Below are 20,770 nucleotides of genomic sequence, written 5' to 3' on the forward strand. Positions count from 1 at the left end.
CTCAGCCTCCCAAAGTGCTGGGATTACTGCTGTGAGCCACCGCACCCGGCTGTAAAGTCTTTTTTAAAAAGTTACAAAAGCATAGATATACATTAAGTAAAAATGATAGCTCTCCTTCCAAGCCCACTTTCCAGAGACATGGACTAGTTTTTGTTTGTTTGTTTGAGACAGGGTCTCATTATGCTGCCCAGGCTGGTGTGCAGTGGTGAGATCTTGGGTCACTGCAGCCTTAACCTCCTGGGCTCAAGCAGTCCTCCCATCTTGGCCTCTTTAGTAGATAGGATTACAGGTGCGTGTCACCAAATTTTTGATTTTTTTTTTGGTAGAGATGGAGGGGTCTTGCTATGTTGCCCAGACTGGTTTTGAACTCCTGACCTGGGGTGATGCTCCCACCCTAGCCTCCAAAAGCGCTGGGATTTCAGGCATGAGCCACTGTGCCTGACCAGCAACTACTACCACTATTAGGGTTAAGCTCATAAGGCTTTTTTTGGTGCTTAATCAAACGTACACACTAGTTTTTTTTTTCTTTTTTCTTTTTTTTTTTTAACCAGGACCACCAGAAATTCATTTTTTTTTATAAAGACTTGTGTTTTTGTGATATGTCCTTTTTTGACCTAACTTTTAAATCAGTTCAAATAGAGATAACTTTTTTTGTAAAAGGGGAAAAAAATAAATGGATAAAAACCTGAGAAACAAAAAAAATTAAAAAGACTGAGTGGATGGTAACCAAGAGAGAAGGGAGTATCCTTTCCTGTTTCCTCCTCCAGGGCTTGCTACTGAGTCCCAAAACCTCCAGATCCTGGAAGAGGCTTATTAAAGGAATCAAAGCATAGAACTCACCCCTAGGAAACCTACCCTGAAAAGTTTTTTGGAGTAAAGTTTGAAGTGTTAGTGGTTCTTGTTCTCCTTTGGGTTTCAAGTAAACACGTTTTGCTTCCTCCCTTACTTTTCCCATGACCATCTCCAGCTTGAGTATTTTCTGCATCAGCAAGTCCTTTTGGCTTAGTGTTTTAATCTAAATTAGAACAAATAATGTTTGAATAACAAAACAAAACACCTGTACTAGGCAGCAAGTTATCAGAGAGCATTAATAAAGTAATTGTGGGAGGCTAAGGAGGGAGGATCACCTGAGCCCTCAAGGCTACAGTGAGCTATGATCATGCCACTGCACTCCAGCCTGGGCAACAAAGAGAGACCCTGTCTCTAGGAAAAAAAAGAAGTAACTAATTGCATTATGCTTATCAGTAATAGGTGGTATATAAATGCCTGAGAACGTTGTTCTCTTATGATATTGCTTGGAGTTTTATATCTGTTCATGAAAATTTTCCTTCAGCTTTTTGGGCATGATAAAAGGAACCCATTAAGAAATGGTTGCTTGGTGTAAAGTTGGTTTCTCGAATTACCTTTTTAAAGTCCTTTCTCCTCTATTCCTTCATCTCATCTAACAGCTTTGAAAAATTAAAACAATGCAACAGCTGCCTCTGCAAAAAAAAAAAAAAGAAAAATTAGAACAATCCATGCCAGGCGGGATGGCTCATGCTTGTAATCCCAGTGCTTTGGGAAGCTGAAGCAGATAGATCACTTGAGGCCAGGAGTTCAAGACCAGCCTGGCCAACATAGTGAAACCCTGTCTCTACTAAAAATACAAAAAAAAAGTAGGTGGGTGTTGTAGCACATGCCTATAATCCAGCTGCTTGGGTGCCTGAGGCACAAGAATCTCTTGAACCCAGGAGGTGGAGGTTGCAGTGAGCCAAGGTCACACCACTGCTCTCCAGCCTGGGCAACAGAGCAAGACTGCTCTCCCACCACCAATTAAAAAAAAAAAAAAAAAGGAAAAGTTAGAACAATTCTTTTTTTTTTTCCTAATTATTTTTATTTTTATTTTTAAAGACGGGGTTTTACCATGTTGGTCAGGCTGGTCTTGAACTCTCGACCTCAGGTGATCCGCCCACCTTGGCCTCCAAAGTGCTTGGATTACAGGCATGAGCCACCATGTCTGGCCAGAACAATCCTTTCAGCTAGAGATTTTCTTTGGTGAGAGAACCCAGATTAGGAATTCAGAAAAATTAAGAAAAAAATCTAGGGGGCCAGCTCCAGTCTCTTATTTCCTCCCTATGCCTATCTGCAAGAAAGGAAAAATAAACAACTTGGGTTTGGGGATGATGGGGAGAAAACAGGAAGGGAGAGAAATAGTCTTTCTGAAACAATAAAAATAGACCCTGATTTTTGAGGGCTACTTGATAGGACTAATAGGATTTTTGTTTTGTTTTTGTCTTGACTAGTAGGACCTTATTATAACCCAATCTTGCATAGATGCTTTGCATCTTCAAACAATATGACATCTGTGTCTTGTGTTCAGAAAGTATTTCTGTGGCGGGAAAAAGGGTATGTATATATTTGAGGGGGATAGGGTCTGAGGAATTCTTAAGAGCCCTGAATTTTCTCTTGAAAACAGAGCTTGCACTTACTTACCCTGTTCTTGATCTCCTGAAGCATTTCTTGGTTTCCTTCATTTCCTAAGTTGAGTCTCTTCATTTTCTGGTACATTTCTCTGAAAGAATAGAAGGGCTTCTTAGATAATTCTACTCTGTCCTTTAAAAAGACATGGGGGGTAGGTAGAAAATACGGGACTTGGAATCAGGTAAGAATCCCAAGTTCCAATCCTAACTGCAGTTTTGCTGAGCCTTATATGCAAAAATGGTGTGATGCTTAGCGTTATTATTTTTTTTAACAGAGTTTCATTCTGGTTGCCCAGGCTGGAGTACAGTGGTGCAATCTTGGCTCATTGCAACCTCCACCTCGTGAGCTCAAGCAGTTCTGCCTCAGCCTCCCGAGTAGCTGGGATTACGGGCATACGCCACCATGCCCGGCTAATTTTTGTATTTTTAGTAGAGACGAGGTTTCACCCTGTTGGCCAGGCTGGTCTCAAACTCTGTGATCTGTCCACCTTGGCCTCCCAAAGTGCTGGGATTATAGGCACAAGCCGCCTCGCCCAGGCATATTTGTTATTTTTAATTTTTTTTTTTGAGACAGAGTTGTCCAGGCTGGAGTGCAGTGGCTTGATCTCCGCTCACTGCAACCTCTGCCTGTTGAATTCAAGCCATTCTCCTGCCTTAGCCTCCCGAGTAGCTGGGACTACAAATGTGTGCAACCATGGCCGTCTAATTTTTGTATATTTAGTAGAGACGGGGTTCCCCGTGTTGGCCAGGCTGATGTCGAACTCCTGATCTCAGGTGATCCACCCGTTTCAGCCTCCCAAAGGGCTGGGATTATAGGTGTGAGCCACCACATCCAGCCCAGACAATATATTTGAAGGTACCAATAGGTAGCATTTACTGAACACCTTTATGACAGGCACTAAACATGTCATCTCAGTATCACCACAACCCTGTAATGTAAACTATCACCTGCATTTGATACATGAAAAAAACGGGCTCACAGAGTTTAAATACCTTATATAGGCTCATATAGCTATTGCATGCCAGAGCTGGAATTCAAACCCTGGTCTTTTTGACTCTAAAACTTGTTGTCCCATTAGGCACTTCATAAATGTTAGTTGAAAAGTAACTTAAAACCATCTTGGTGGGGAGAAAAGGTACCTGAACTACATAAGCTTGACTTTCAATCTAATTTAGGCCAGTTTTTCTGTTACCTACTTGGGTGAGTGGTGAAAGTGCAGGTGAGCCTGTGCTTTTACTGCTATTAGGCAGCCTGGAAAGAAAGGCAGGGATGTATTCAATGACCAAAGATGTAAGAGTTGGCAGTATAAGGTCATGGTGGGACCCTGAGGTTTAGTGCTTACTTTAGAACAGCATCGTGGTTCTCCAGGAGCAGCACATCTAGGAAGGTGTCCCTGACCAGGTCCCCTTGAAGTTTGAGAGCTAGGATGCTACAGCAAGCTTCCAATCGTACACCTGGTGACTCTTCATAATGGATAGCCCAGAGCAGAAGATCTGTCAGTTCGGGACTTACTTGTCCAATCTGTCCCAAAGCTGCAGAGATTAGAGGGCAGCATGTCACTGAAGACTGAGCTTACTATATTCTAGCATCCAGAAATAAATTGAGTTTTCCAAACAATACCTTCCCTTTGGATGGTAATTAATCACCATTAGAATTTTAGGGATAGGTTAGAGTGGGACATTTACCTCCAAAGGATTTCTAGAAGAGGGATGTTCCATCCCATCCTTGCTCATTAGGCTGTTTTTCTATTTTGGGGATGAAATATAGGACAGACAACAGAAGACCAGCCTAGTCCTGGCAGGGTGATGGGGAAAGGAGGCACAATTATTTACCTATGTCAAAAAGAGAAGCAATGCCAAAGATTCTAAATAGAAACTAGGCAGATTAAGGGTCAGGGTTTTAGGTCTGTAGCAGTTTTGAAACTGATCTGATTTTTACAGAGCATAATAGTTGAAATCTCCAAGGAAAGCAAGATACATCCAGCAGTGGATACCTACTTAGGACTTATCCTTAATTCTGTTGGCAGGGTCTGTCTTGTCAGCCCTTTCTTTTTTTTTTTTTGAGATGGAGTTTCACTGTTGTTACCCAGGCTGGAGTGCAATGGCACGATCTCGGCTCCCCGCAACCTCCGCCTCCTAGGTTCAGGCCATTCTCCTGCCTCAGCCTCCCGAGTAGCTGGGATTACAGGCATGTGCCACCATGCCCAGCTAATTTTTTGTATTTTTAGTAGAGACAGCGTTTCACCATGTTGACCAGATGGTCTTGATCTCTTGACCTCGTGATCCACCCGCCTCAGCCTCCCAAAGTGCTGGGATTACAGGCTTGAACCACTGCACCCGGCCCAGCCCTTTCTTTACCTTAACAAGTTTGTCATATACCTAGACTCAGGATCTTTAACTAAAAAATTAAAAAGAAGAAAATAATTTTTCTCTTCTCAGACAAGGAACTTCTGAAAAACTAAGATTATTACCTCTCCTGCACTTCACCCCTTTATTAGAGAGTTTCTGGGGATCAGTTATACTTGCATAGGGGAAGATATTTAAGGTTGAAGAGTTTGGGGCACTACCTCTATAATACCTCGAATGGCAAAGGCTTTGATTTTCCAGTAAGGATCTCTCTGCATCAGGTTCAGGAGGCATTCAAGCACCTGGGATGGATAAAAGGCAGTGCTGAGTGGGGAGAACCAGAGCAAGAATGAACTAGAAACAGCCAGGTGTGGTGGCTCATGCCTGTAATCCCAGCATTTTGGGAGGCCAAGGTGGGCAGATCACTTTAGGGTCAGGAGTTTGAGACCAACCTAACCAACATGATGAAACCCTGTCTCTATTAAAAATACAAAAATTAGCTGGGCATGGTGGCACATGCCTGTAATACCAGCTACTCGGGAGGCTGAGGCAGGAGAATCACTTAAACCCAGGAGGTGGAGATTGTAGTGAGCTGAGATCATGCTGCTGTACTCCAGTCTGGGTGACATAACAAGACTGTCTCAAAAAAAAACAAAAACAAAAACAAAAACAAAAGAATGAACCAGAAACAGGGACACCACTTATCTCTGAAAGGAGCTATAATTGAAAAAACGATCTATCAATTCTGGTGACAAATGAGCTGGAGCCTAAAGTACCAACCTATATGTATCGTGAGTATATTAGCTTAATTATTATCTGGTATTTATTTTCTCAGTTTACAGATCTGTGGCCATATGGCTTATCTTGAACACTTCAAACAGATTTTTCCCTAATAATGGAATTATAAAATTATAACTCCATTTATGGGAGTTGATCCTAAAGCCCATCAGCATCCAAGGAATGAGAAGCTAGTTAACTTAGGTGAGAACAGGATTCAAGGGTGCTCTAGAATGGAAGTCTGGCTGGCTGGGAGCTAAACCAAGCTTGTCTGACATGCGGCCCAGGACAGCTTTGAATGCAGCCCAAGACAAATTTGTGGTCTTTGTTAAAATGTGAGATTTATGCATGGACCTTTTTTTTTTTTAAGCTCATCAGCTATCTTTAATGTTAGTGTACTTTGTGTGTGGCTCAAGACAATTCTTCCAGTATGGCCCAGGGAAGCCAAAAGACTGTACACCTCTGACACAGTCCTGTTTGAAGTGGCTTGTATATCCCCTTCCCAGTTCCAATCTCTCATTCTGTGTCTCCGAAGAATGTTGTGTATACTGTGAACAACCAGGGAAGGTAATGCTCTCTTCAGGTCAATCAGGTAAGATGAGAATATGTTTCCTTGACTCACCATCTTGTCGTGGATCTGCAGGGCACCAGCTGCCACACAGGCTGCCTGCTGAACTGCTGTGAAGTCATCAGAGAAGCAGTGCAGGAAGCTTGGGAGAAGCTTGGCAGTCATAAGCTTGAGCTCACCTATCAGGGAGAGAGCTTCCACACGCTCCTGGGAATTTCCTTGACCCAGCCTGACTCTGTAAGGCTCAAGTTGCTTTTCTTTCACTTCCTTAAACTTTCAGTACCTAACCCCCAACCCCTACTAATGCCCTGTTCTGATAAAATCCAAGTTCTGCAGGTGTCAATCCCATTCACCCTTATGCTCATGAGACAAGTTTTACTGGGTACAGAGCTTGATCATCATCTTTACTTGAATCCCTTATACATAGTTATTAGGTTATTAGGTAATCTAGGGCTTTCAGTTACAGCGAATGACTGAATAAAGGAAAGTGTCAGCCTGCACCCCTTATCACAGGCAAGTTCTCTTCTCCATTGCCCTTATGTGTGCCATGATTATTTCTGCATTTGGCTTCCAGCCTGGAATGCCTATGCAGTCTTTTTCTTTGTTTGTTTAAAGTATTTTTAGAGATAGGGTCTTGCTCTGTTGCCCAGGCTGGTCTTGAACTCCTGACCTCAAGTAAGTCTCCTGCCTCAGCCTGAGTAGCTAGGATTATAGGCACGTACCCACTGTGCCTAGCTCCTATGCAGTCTCTCTCTCTCTTTTTTTTTTGAGATAGGGTCTTTCTCTGTTGCCCAGGAATGCAGTGGCATGATGATGCCTCACAACAGCCTTGGACCTTCTGGACCCAGGCAGTCCTCTTGCCGCAGCCTCCCAAGTAGCTGGGACAACAGGCATACACCACCACACCAGCTAATTTTTAAAAATTAATTAATTATTATTATTTTTAGATGGAGTCTCACTCTGTCACCAGGCTGGAGTGCAGTGGCATGATCTCGGCTCATTGCAACCTCTGCTTCCTGGGTTCAAGCGATTCTCCTGCCTCAGCCTTCTGAGTAGCTGGGACTACAGGTGCACACCACCATGCCCAGCTAATTTTTGTGTTTTTAGTAGGGAAATACAACAAATGCTGGGTGGCTGGATCCCAGGCCTCCTAAACACTTATTTTTAAAAAATTTTTTTCTTATCATAATCAAGTCTCACTAAATACTTCTTAGAAGAATGTCTCCTCATGTTGACTGGGTCTTACCTGATTATGTCGTGCACCTCTTTCCCAAGCCTCATTTGCCCCAGCACTTGTGCAGCTGCTCGCCTCACTTCCTTATGCCAGTCATTCCACATCAGCTGGATCAACTTAGGTTTCATATACTATAAATAGGTATGATCATTAGCTATCTCTTATTGAACATTAATTTTGTGCTTGGCATTATGCTGTTTTTTATTCTTTTTTTACTCACCACTATACTAACGAGGATTGTACTGAGTGTTTTTGCCCATCCCATACTTTCCTAAAGAATCCAGTGGGGTGGATGTTACTTACTACCATTTATAGATGACACAATGGAGTCTTTGACCAACTTGTCCAAAGTTAGCCTGGTGAGTACTGGAACCAGGACTCAAACCCAGCTCTCTCCTAAGCTCATCCTATAAACTATATAGTGTCAGTGCCAACATAATCTGTACCTAGGAGACTTAAAATTTGAAAGTGATACTTGATGAGGTGACCAGTTCGTTGCAGTTTGCCTGGGACTTTCCTGGTTTTAGTACTGAAAGTCCCTGGACAAACCAGGTCACTCTATAAGTGCACTTGTCTCAGAGAGGAATGGTCAAAGATTACTACATGATAATTGCATAAATGTGCCCATGCTGCTCTCCCTGCTAGATGCATCTCCCTTCTCTACTCCTACCTGGTACTTGATGTTTTTGTACTATTTCTTTAGGATTTAGCTCCAAAGTATCTCATTATCACACTGAAATTTTATTGAAAAATGTAAAAAATAAAGACATCTTCTAGGGCCGGCGCCGTGGCTCAAGCCTGTAATCCCAGCACTTTGGGAGGCCGAGGCAGGTGGATCACGAGGTCAAGAGATTGAGACCATTCTGTTTAACCTGGTGAAACCCCGTCTCTACTAAAAATACAAAAAATTAGCTGGGCATGGTGGCATGTGCCTCTAATTCCAGCTACTCAGGAGGCTGAGGCAGGAGAATTGCTTGAACCCAGGAGGCGGAGGTTGCGGTGAGCTGAGATCGCGCCATTGCACTCCAGCCTGGGTAATGAGTGAAACTCCGTCTCAAAAACAAAACAAAACAAAACAAAAGACCCCACAAAAATTAGCTGCGCATGGTGGTGCAGGCCTGTAGTCCCAGCTACTCAGGAGGCTGAGGCAAAAGAATTGCTTGAACCCAGGAGGTGGAGGTTGCGGTGAGTTGAGATTGCGCCACTGCACTCCAGCCTGGGTAACAAGAGCAAAACTCCGTCTCAAAAAAAAAAAAAAAAAAAAACAAAATGTAGCTGGGCATTGTGGCACACGCCTGTAGTCCCAGCTGCTTGGGAGGCTGAGGCAAGAGAATTGCTTGAACCCAGGAGGCGGAGGTTGCGGTGAGCCAACATCTCGCCACTCCTCTCCAGCCTGGTTAACAAGTGCGAAAATCCATCTCAAAAAAAAAAAAAAAAAAAAAAAAAATTAGCTGGGTATGGTGTCGTGCGCCTGTAGTCCCAGCTACTCTGGAGGCTGAGGCAAGAGAATTGCTTGAACCCAGGAGGCGGAGGTTGCGGTGAGCCAAGATCGCGCCATTGCACTCCAGCCTGGGTAACAAGAGCGAAATATTTCTCTTAAAAAAAAAGAAGTACAAAAATTTGCTGGACATGGTCACGCACGCCTGTAGTCCCAGCTACTCGGGAGGCTGAGGCAAGAGAATTGCTTGAACCTAGGAGGCAGAGGTTGCGGTAAGCTGAGATCGTGCCATTGCAATCCATTCTGGATAACAAGAGCGAAACTCTGTATTAAAAAAAAAAAAAAATCAAAAGGTAGCTGGGCATGGTGGCACACGCCTGTAGTCCCAGCTACTCAGGAGGCTGAAGCAAGAGAATTGCTTGAACCCAGGAGTCGGAGGTTGCGGTGAGCCGTGATCGCGCCATTGCACTCCAGTCTGGGTAACAAGAGCGAAACAACGTCTCAAAAAAAAAAAAAAAAAGTACAAAAATTAGCTGGGCATGGTGTCACTCGCCTGTAGTCCTAGCTACTCGGGAGGCTGAGGCAAGAGAATTGCTGGAACCCAGGAGGCGGAGGTTGCGGTGAGCTTAGATCGTGCCATTGCACTCCAACCTGGGTAACAAGAGTGAAACTTCGTATCAAAATAATAATAATAATAATAATACAAAAATTAGCTGGGCATGGTGTCACGGGCCTGTAGTTCCAGCTACTCGGGAGGCTGAGGCAAAAGAATTGCTTGAACCCAGGAGGCGGAGGTTGGGGTGAGCCAAGATGGCGCCACTCCACTCCATCCTGGGTAACAAGAGCGGAACTCTGTCTCAAAAAAAAAAAAAAAATACAAAATGTAGCTGGGCATCTTGGCACACATCTGTAGTCCCAGCTACTCGGGAGGTTGAGGCAAGTGGACTGCTTTCACCCCGGAGGCGGAGTTTGCGGTGAGCTGAGATCGCGCAGTTGCATTCCAGACTGGGTAACAAGAGCAAAACTCCGTCTCAAAAAAAAAAAAAAAAAAAAAAAGACATCTTTTTAGTGAAGTCTTCTTTGCCCCTTGTAAGCACTGGAAATCCCCAGAACACCTATGGTTGCTTCTGTTTTAGCTATTTATCACATTTACCAAGGGAAGACTTATCCCTGCACCCTCAGTGGTAGCATAGTGCCTGGTGCATCATATGTGGTCAGAAACCGCATGCTTACTGAATGAGTGAAAAGACTCATAGACACTGCCTTCCTTAGTTCCAGCAGTCTGCCATGAGATCCTCATCATCTTCACCTCAGCCCCTGCTAGCTCTGCATGTCATTTTACTTTTAGTTGGCAATTCTAAGTGACAAGCTCCAAAGAGGTAAAGGTACAAATGAATTGGATGTTCTTAAAACAATATTGTTAAAATGCAGATTCTGATTGAGCTGGCCTAAGTGAGATTTTTGCATTTCTAATATGTTCCTAGGTGACACACCTTGGCTGCTGGTCCAGGACTTCATCAGCAGGGTGCTATAGCACTTGAGACAGAACTCACTCAAGTCCAAAAACTTTTCACGTGATTACTGTACTGAGTGGCCAGATTTTGTGCTTCCCATATCAAAATATCAGGATTACAGAGTGGAGGGTATTCACTTATCATGAGAATGGCAATGTTTCTGGCTATTCTGGAGATACCCACTGTTATAAGGAAAAGATGAAGTAGCACTAGGAAGAAGGGAAAGATCCCAATTGGACAGTTGAGGATGATTGGGAAATAATGGCAAAAACAAGGTGTTGCCTGGAATTCCCTCTTTAGTTCTAGCTGAGCCCACACTTCTTCACAGACCTTTTTTTTTTTTTTTTTGGATGGAGTCTACCTCTTTTACCAAGGCTGAAATGCCCCCGTGTGATCTTGGCTCACTGAAACCTCCACCTCTGCCTTCCAGGTTCAAGCAATTCTCCTGCCTCAGCCTCCCACGTAGCTGGGATTACAGGCATGCACCACCATGTCCAGCTAATTTTTGTATTTTTAGTAGAGACAGGGTTTTGCCATGAAGGCCAGGCTGGTTTCGAACTCCTAGTCTCAAGTGATCCACCTGTCTTGCCTCCCAAAGTGCTGGGCTTACAAGCATGAGTCACCGCACCTCTTCACAGAACTTTAACCAATAAGTTTAACCCATACATATCTCTCTCTTTCTGAAAAGTTTTAAAAGAGTACCTTATATTTATTGCTTGTTCTTGAATCATCTGTATATATTGGTCTTGTTGTTCCTACCACAATGTTAATTTTGTGAAAGCTTGGACTATGTTTTTGTTGTCATTGTTTTGAGACAGAGTCTCGGTCTGTTGTCCAGGCTGGAGTGCAGCAGTGTGATACTGGCTCACTGCAACCTCCGCCTCCCGGGTTCAAGCGATTCTCATGCCTCAGCCTCCGGAGTAGCTAGAATTACAAGTGCATGCCACCACACCTGGCTAATTTCTGCATTTTAGTAGACATGGGGTTTCACCATGTTGGCCAGGCTGACCTCAAACTCCTCACCTCAGGTGATCTACCTGCCTCAGCCTCCCAAAGTGCTGAGATTACATGTGAGCCACTGTGCCCTCTGGGACTATGTTTTATATGTTTGTGCTGAACACTCAGAGAACCAGCACAGACACTCGTGTAGATGGGTTTTTGGGTAGTTTAAGTCAGTGCTTCTTGAATGATCCTTGATGAAGGACCAATTGGCGGGGGAATGCACCATTGACTGATAAAGTCTGTTGATATTGAGGCAATGTCAAATCACTATAAAAGTTTCTAAACTCTGGTCAGTTTTTGTGCTATTTCATTGTGGATCAGTTACCAACAGTTCGTGGGCTACCACCACATTGAGAAGCATTGGCTTCACAGACAGACATGTTGGCATTTGAAGATAATTCTGGGCTAGATGTAAGAAGTAATGATGTGGGAACAGAGATCTGTTTGGTAAGTATGGGATACTAGTTAGCAGCAAAAAGTAGAAGGCCTCTGTAGCTCAGCCTCTCTTAGGTTTTCTGTCCTGGAGAAAAAGAAAGGTTTACCAAGCAGACATTTCCACTGATCCAGGAGAAAGCCTGGCAGGCCACAATCCGGTTCTTCCATTGACGGCTGTTCAGCTCCACAGCAAGCATGGTGTGTATCAATGTCTGAGGAAATGGAAGACTTGTATGGATATTCACAATCATTATTAGAGATACTAGAACCTTGAAGTTATGTTCTGACATGGCATCCTGCATAATTAATATCACCAGAGTTTACAACATCTCTTGATGGGGCATGTTTCCATCTCAGCAAGCTGACTCTGGGATCATAAATTAGGCAACAAAATAGAAATTTAAGAATCTGAACAGAAAACTGAGACCTTTGTTTCCTGACTTTATATATTATTACCCCTTAAATGATTTTTATATGCCTCGATCTTGTAACTTTCACATTGCTATTGAAAGTAACTGACCATAATGTAGGTCTCTGCAGTTTACAATGGTAAGCTTCTAGCAGAAGCAAATTCTACATGCCACAACTCTTCTTCCATATGCACATAGAGACAATTTGCAACCCAATTCTCACTTTTCTCTCAGCTAACTGTTGTGACTTCCCCTTGTATACACCTCTACACCCAGGTTTACTCATGCTTATTCCACCTTATGTTTGAGATCATCAACCTAACCAGCTGCATTTTATTTAACTAATTAATTAATTATTTGAGACAGGGTCTTACTCTGTCAATCAGGCTGGCATGCAGTGGTGCAATCTCAGCTCACTGCAGCCTTAAACCTGCCAGGCTCAAGTGATCCTCCCACCTCAGCCTCCTGAGTAGCTAGGATTATAAGCATACACCGGCCGGGCGCGGTGGCTCACGCCTGTAATCCCAGCACTTTGGGAGGCCGAGGCGGGTGGATCACGAGGTCAAGAGATCGAGACCATCCCAGTCAATATGGTGAAACCCCGTCTCTACTAAAAATACAAAAAAAAAATTAGCTGGGCATGGTGGCGCGTGCCTGTAATCCCAGCTACTCGGGAGGCTGAGGCAGGAGAATTGTCTGAACCCAGGAGCGGAGGTTGCGGTGAGCCGAGATCGCGCCATTGCACTCCAGCCTGGGTAACAAGAGCGAAACTCTGTCTCAAAAAATAAATAAATAAATAAAATAAGCATACACCACCATGCCTGTGTAATTTTGTTTCTTTTTTTGTAGGGACAGGGTCTCACTATATTGCCCAGGCTGGTCTTGAACTCCTGGACTAAACAGATGTTCTTAGCCTCCCAAAGTGCTGGGATTAAAGGCGTGAACCACTGTGCCCGGCCCAGATGCATTTTATTTTATTTCATTTTACTTTATTTTATTTTATTTGTTTGAGATAGAGTCTTGTTCTATTTGTTAGGCTGGAATGTAGTAGCGTGATCTCAGCTCACTGCTCAAGCAGTTCTCCTGCCTCACCCTCCTGAGTAGCTGGGAGTACAGGTGTGTGCCACTGCACCTGGCTAACTTTTGTATTTTTAGTACATATGGGGTTTCACCCATGTTGGTCAGTCTGGTCTTGAACTCCTGGCCTCAAGTGATCCATCTGCCTTGGCCTCCCAAAGTGTTGGGATTACAGGGGTGAGCCACTGCCCCTGGCCCCAGTTGCATTTTAGATTGCTTACATTCATTGATCTCAAAGACCTCAAAAACAGTTCCCCAAAACTGTTTCTCTGACCCTGTAATGGACACATACTGTCTTCTCACTCAGATGGCTCAGGAGGATATAAGACTGTTCCTCGGTGTCCTCATTCTTCTTTGTAAACAGCTCGTGGAGGATCCTGTTAATCACAGGGTAAGTGGCAGTACCTTCCAGAGCCAAGCACTGAGCTGCAGCCCACCTACCCACAGTTACCTGCCACAGTTGGGTGAAAAAGAGTTCAGAGTGGTGATGTGTTTTCTCCCTTTGGATTGATACCTAAGGCTGCTACCCACCTGAACCTCACTTCCTTATATCCCACTCGGTCTACAAATACAGTTTCTTATTTACTTATTTATATATTTTTTGAGACTGAGTCTTGCTCTGTTGTTGCCCAGGCTGGAGTGCAATGCCATGATCTCGGCTCATTACAGCCTCTGCCTCTCAGGTTCAAGCAATTCTCCCTCCTCAGCCTCCCAAGTAGCTGGGATTACAGGCGCCCACCACCATGCCCGGCTAATTTTTGTATTTTTAGTAGAGATGGAGTTTCACCATGTTGGTCAGGCTGGTCTTGAACTCCTGACCTCAGGTCCACTCAACTCGGCCTCCCAAAGTGCTGGGATTATAGGTGTGAGCCACCGCACCCGGCACAATTTCTTATTTAAACCATATTTAGAAGAATTATATTGGCTGGGCACAGTGGCTCGTGCCTATAATCCCAGCACTCTGGGAGGCCAAAGCAGGTGGATCACCTAAGGTTAGGAATTCGAGACCAGCCTGGTCAACGTGGTAAAACCCTGTCTCTACAAAAAATACAAAAATTAGCTGGGCATGGTGGCGGGCGCCTGTAATCCCAGCTACTTGGGAGGCTGAGGCAGGAGAATTGCTTGAACCTGGGAGGTAGAGGTTGCAGTGAGCCAAGATCCCACCATTGCACTCCAGCCTGGGCAACAAGAGCAAACCTCTGTCTCAAATAAAAAAAAAAAAAAAAAAAAAAAAAGAAGCATATCAAGATTTAGAATATAAACTGAAAATCTCAAACTGAAAAGTTAAATCCTAATGGCTCTTGTTAGGAAACAGAGCCACATAAGGCATTTTAGCCTAGCTGAGAGATGCAGTTGTTTTCCCCCTAAAGATTAGGAAGACTGGGGTGAGAGGTTTTCTTAATACAGAGGAATTAAACTGTTGAGTATCTATGTGCAGTAGGCCAAACCCGTCAGCCAGTTTTCCTTGTCAAGGTGAAGAACAGCCTATCTCTTGGAGATAGCACTTAGGCACCCTAGGTATATCATCTGAGAGCCTTTTTGGTTATAACTCCAACAACATGTGGACAGGGCCTGGAAGTTAATGTGCAAGAAATGAAAGACATGTGTTCAGGTGGTAATTTTTTTTTTGAAAATTTCAAAGAGTACTGGTTGGTTATGGTAGCTCATGCCTGTAATCCCAGCACTTTGGAAGGCTGAGGTGAGTGGATCACAAGGTCAGGACATCAAGACCATCCTGGCTAATATGGCAAAACCCCATCTTTACTAAAAATACCAAAACTAGTCAGGCATGGAGGCATGTACCTATAGTTCCAGCTACTAAGAAGGCTGAGGCAGGAGAATTTGCTTGAACCTGGGAGGCAGAGGTTGCAGTGAGCCGAGATCGCACCACTGCACCCCAGCCTGGGTGACAGAGCGAGACTCCGTCTCAAAAAAAAAAGTATTTAATATTGTTATGTCATCTTTTCAATGAAAATGTGAAAGAAGTCATGGTCTCTAATCAAGTGCATCTATTAAAAGTTTAGTCCAGGCTGGGTGGAGTGGCTCATGCCTATAATCCCAGTACTTTGGGAGGCCAAGGCAGATGGATCACTTAGGGCCAGGAGTTCGAGTCCAGCCTGACCAACGTGGAGAAACCCCATCTCTACTAAAAATATAAAGTTAGCCAGGTGTGGTGGTGCATGCCTGTAATCCCAGTTACTTGGAAGGCTGAGGCAGGAGAATCGCTTGAACCCGAGAGGCGGAGGTTGTGGTGAGCGGAGATCGTGCCATTGCAGTCCAGCCTGCACAACAACAGCTAGACTCCATCTCAAAAAAAAAAAAAAAATTAGTCCAGCTACCACTTGGTGGCAGTGTACCTGTTTTGTTAAAGTACATAGGAGGAAGAGCAAATTTTTTTTTTTTCTTTTTTTTAGAGACGGTCTTGCTCTGTCTCACCCAGGTTGGAGTGCAGTGGCACCGTCACGGTTTACTGCAGCTTCAACACCCTGGTCTCAAGCCAACTCTGATAAGCATGTATGTGTAGGCCTGCCTCAGCATCCCAAGTAGCTGGGTCTACAGGAGCACACCATCACACCTCTAATTTTTAAATTATTTTTATAGAGATGTGGTCTTGTTATGTTGCCCAGGCTGTTTTAGAACTCCTAGGCTCAGGTGATCTTCTTGCCTTGACCTCCCAATGTTCTGGGATTACAGGTGTGAGTGACAGTGTCTGGCCCTAATTTTTAGATATTCGAACAGAAATCCAAACCCAGTACAGCAGACATCACAGAGCATGATGGTGAAGAGGAAAGGACTGGGAAAGCTGAAAGTGAGATGTCTCTTTATCCCATAGTTCCAGGTCAGAAGCAACAGAGTTACTCACCCTTCAGAAGGGCAGTCTGCATGACGTTCCGGGCAAGGGGATTATGTGACTGTATGGCATATTGGCATATTGCTGCTGCCATCCTCACATTGGCATTCTTGTCGCAAAGAGCAGCCTCTAGGGCAGGCAGTAGAACCTCTGGCAAGTCCTGGATAGTCTTGCCTGTGATCAAAAGAGCCAGATAAGATAGTACTAGCCCCTTTGCTTTTCTCACACACAGCTTCCTTTCCACAACCACGTGGTGGCCAACGTCAGTCCCAGTTGCAGTTGCTTAGTGGTATGTAATACAATTACAGTTTAGCTGAGCCCTTGAGATGGGCAGGATTTTATGCTCAAAGGGTTAAAGCTCACCTCTGTGCTGGTATGCCAGTTCCCAATCCTTTATCATCTGTCCTCTAAAGAGCTATATTCAGGCTGAAGAAGATTATTTCCAGTGAGGCTACAGTGAACTACACCATTGGTTTTAGTGATTAAAAGCAGCAAATTTTCCCCAGGAGCCTTTGTATTTTTAAGAACAATTATATTTAGGTAGTGCTTTGCCATTTACTTATATAATACAGTGTTTTCACATTGATTATCTCACTGTCTTCCAACCTTGGTTGAATTAGGCAAGGCAGGTATCATTGCAGAGCTCACCAGGGAGTTTTTTTTGGTTCAACTAAACATGAAAGTTCATGAGACTGTCATGGTCTGTGTATGGCACCAGAAGGATATGGGACAGGACTTTAGTTTGTCAACGGGGCAGCAGCATCAGGCATCCCTTTTGGCTGGAGTACTATTATTGTTATTATTTTGAGACAGAGTTTTTGTTCTTGTTGCCAAGGCTGGAGTGCAATGGCGCAGTCTCAGCTGACTGCAACCTCTGCCTCCTGGGTTCAAGTGATTCTCCTGCCTCAGCCCCCCAAGTAGCTGGGACTACAGGCACCTGCCACCACGCATGGCTAATTTTTTTATTTTTAGTAGAGACAAGGTTTCACCATGTTGGCCAGGCTGTTCTCAAACTCTTGACCTCAGTTGATCCCCCCCGCTTTGCCCTCCCAAAATGCTAGGATTACAGGTGTGAGCCACCACGCCTGGCCTTGGCTGGAGTTCTTGAGGCTGTCTTCATTCCACAGAGCCCTTTGGGGATAGCACAGGAGCCTGTTGTTCATTCACTGGGTGAATTTATGCTTTACAGGAACTAATACTCTTATGAAAACTCCATAGACACAATTCTAGGGTCCAAAAAAGGCCTGCCTAAGTTACAGCATCCAGGGAGGACCAAACTATGGTGTCCCTATCGAGTATTTATATTTCACTTATAGCTGTTCCCAGTCCCAGTGTAATGTATTGGTCAGAGTTTATATCATAACTAGTGTTGCCTATAAAGATAGTTCTTACACGGTTTTTAGGGGAATAGGTGGGCATTTAACTGAAGCTCAAATTCTCAAGTAGGAAGGGGAAAGGTCTTATTAATCTCTTTGTCTACCTCATTTTATAGATAAGGAATTTGAAGCTCAGAGAGGTGAGCTGACTTCCCAGAAAGTGGCACAGCTGAGCCTGTGACTCATATTTTAAGATTTTGTCAGTCACGGTGGCTCACACCTGTAATCCCAGGACTTTGGGAGGCTGAGGCGAGCAGATCACTTGAGGTTAGGAGTTCGAGAGCAGCCTGGCCAACATGGTGAAATCCTGTCTCTACTAAAAATATAAAAAAATTAGCCAGGCATGGTGGTGCACGCCTGTAGTCCCAGCTACTCACGAGGCTAAGGCAGGAGAATTGCTTGAACCCAGGAGGCAGAAGTTGCAGTGAGCTGATATCACGCCACTGCACTCCAGCCTGGACAAGACAGAGAGACTCTGTCTCAAAAAAAAAAAAAAAAAAAGGCATTTTGACTGGGCACAGTGGCTCACACACCTGTAATCCCAGCAGTTTGGGAGGTTGAGGTGGGAGGACCACTTGAGGCCAGGAGATCACAACTAGCTTGGTCAACATAGACACAGTCTCTACCCAAAAAAAAAAAAAAAAAAAGAATGGGATCTTCAATATGGGAAATGTTAACTTCCCTGCAGGCCACTGAGCAAACAAAAGGTGATTAAACGAAGTTCAAAAATTGCTGGACTAGAAGTCTAAAATTTTAATCTCATCCCTATTGCTTATAAGTGTGTATATATAGGCCAGTCTCTAAGTCTTGGTTTCCTCATTTGTAAAATGATCTCAGATAAGCTCCAGGCCCTCACCACTTCAGACGTTCCATGGCTTCACGAGTTGCTTATGTTCTCAAGCAGTTCAGCTTTGGCTCTCACCTGAGTCCCTCTGGCTGGTGGCAATCCGGGACTGTTCCACAGCAGCTGTGGCGCATGTGGTGATAGCTTGGATCCGAATGTCGTCATGCAGGTCTGCCAAGCTCCAAAGCAGCTTCTCTACTGTCTCGTGGTGCCACTCTGTAACTGAGCCGCAGTGAGGGAAATGAGAAGATAACCCCCTGGTTAGGGTTAGATATGGTGCGGCAGGCAGGCGACAAGAAGTCTGCCTTCACCCAGAATAATTCAAGCAAAACATTAGCTCAGAGAATAAAGGACCCAGAGGTGGGGTCTTTAGGGAGTTATTTCTCTGATGATCGATGTACCCTCTCAGGTAAGTTCCCAGACAAAACCTCCCAATCCCATCATATCTATCTCTTTCCTTAAATAACTTTTTGTTGTAACCATCTGGAAAATAAAAGCAACTATAAAACAAAGTAGTTAAGGATACTTTGTTTTCAGACATACCTGGTTTGGGTTCACAATTATTAGCTGTGTGACCGTTGATAGATTACTTAACCTCTCTGAGCCTGAGATTTCTTATTTGTAATGTAGGCATAATACTAGATAGAACCCACATATCGAGTTAATCTTAGTGTTAAATGAGTCAGCTAGACAAAGTGTTTAGCAAAATGCCTGGCAAGATAATAAAGGTTCAATAAATGTTCATTATTGTGGTTTTCATTAGGTTCTTTGTCTTTGAGGGCACTTCCATTTGGCTTTCAACATCTTCCTCATTTTAGTTGCTAACTATTCTTTTGGCAGGTATCAGACTTTTATTTCAAAGTTCCTACTATCTGCAGGTGCTTCCTTCAGTTTTTGTTGTTGTTGGTCTGATCCAGTTTACCTAGTGGATCACCTCTCCTGTTCCTGCACTAAGTTTATCTGTCATGTTCTGAAAGCCAGCAGCATTGAGTTCTCAAATACCATAGCTTTCAATAGTTCTTGCCAGGCCATTACTTTGCCCCAGGCACTCAGACTTCTAGTCTCATATCTTTGAAGGCAAAGTAGGTATAGGATAGCCCCAATTCTGGGCTGGGTGCGGTGGCTCACACCTGCAATCCTAGCACTTTGAGAGGCCAAGGCGGGCAGAGCACGAGGCCAAGAGTTTGAGACCAGCCTGGCCAACATGGTGAAACTCCATCTCTACTAAAAATACAAAAATTTTCCGGGCCCAGTGGCGGGAGCCTGTACTCCTAGCTACTTGGGAGGCAGAGGCAGGAGAATTGCTTCAACCTGGGAGGCGGAGGTTGCAGTGGGCTGAGTGTGACATTGCGCTCCAGCCTGGGTGACAGAGCAAGACTCTGTCTCAGAAAAAAAAAAAAAAAAGAATAGCCCCAACTCTACAGATGCATTTTGGAGACGGATTGTTTATACCTCAGTCAACTACGATATGGGCAATGGTTAGGCAGCATATTTTGTTCTTCCCTTCATGCATCATGTTTGGAAATTAATAAGATAGGGTCGCCCGGGTCCAGTGGCTTACACTTGCAATCCCAGCACTTTGGGAGGCTGAGGCAGGTGGGTCACCTGAAGTCAAGAGTTTAAGACCAGTCTGATCAACGTGGTGAAATCCTGTCTCTACTAAAAACACAAAAATTAGCCAGACAATGTGGCACACGCATGTAGTCCCAGCTATTTGGGAGGCTGAGGTAGAAGAATCACTTGAACCTGGGAGGTAGAGGTTGTAGTGAGCCAAGATAGAGTGCCATTGCACTCCAGCCTAGATAACAGAGCAAAATTCCATGTTGAAAAAAAAAAAGATAGGGTCCCTGCCTCTGAAGAGTGTTCAGTGTAATGAGTTTCCACAAATTACTGAAGTAATACCCACTTGTGCAAAAAGCACCCAGATATATGTTAACCAAACTTCATCTAATACCCACTATGTGAAAGGCTTTTTTTTTTTTGAGACAGAGTCTTGCTCTGTTGCCCAGGCTGGAATGCAGTGGCATGATCAACCACCTTCCAGGCTCAAGCAATTCTTCTGCCTCAGCCTCTTGAGTAGCTGGGACTACAGGTGCATGCCATCACACCCAGCTAATTTTTGTATTTTTAGTAGAGACAGGTTTTCATCATATTGGCCAGGCTGGTCTTGATCTCCTGACCTCATGATCCACCCACTTCAGCCTCCCAAAGTGCTGAGATTATAGGCGTGAGCCACCATGCCCGGCCCCAAAGGCTCTTATCTAGTCTAGCCTTAATGAGGCAAAGAGATTTTTACATTTCACAAAGGAGGGATGGAATTTCAAAAATTGAGAAAGCCTTGTCCAAGATCAGAACCACCTCTCACAAACACATATAGTATCTCAGAATCTCCCTTCACTCACTCAGAGCCCAGGCAGTCTTCCATTCCTTCAGCATCCT

At 44.2% G+C, this 20,770-nt stretch overlaps 1 long non-coding RNA gene across 1 annotated transcript in view; it reads left to right on the plus strand.

Annotated features, from left to right (window-relative positions):
- LOC128932399 (uncharacterized) overlaps nucleotides 1-20,770 on the plus strand; it is a 31,970-nt gene that overhangs the window by 620 nt on the left and 10,580 nt on the right. The window lies entirely within an intron of this gene.

The sequence above is a fragment of the Callithrix jacchus genome, chromosome 6 (assembly GCF_049354715.1).
Source record: "Callithrix jacchus isolate 240 chromosome 6, calJac240_pri, whole genome shotgun sequence".
NCBI classification, from domain to species: domain Eukaryota; kingdom Metazoa; phylum Chordata; class Mammalia; order Primates; family Cebidae; genus Callithrix; species Callithrix jacchus.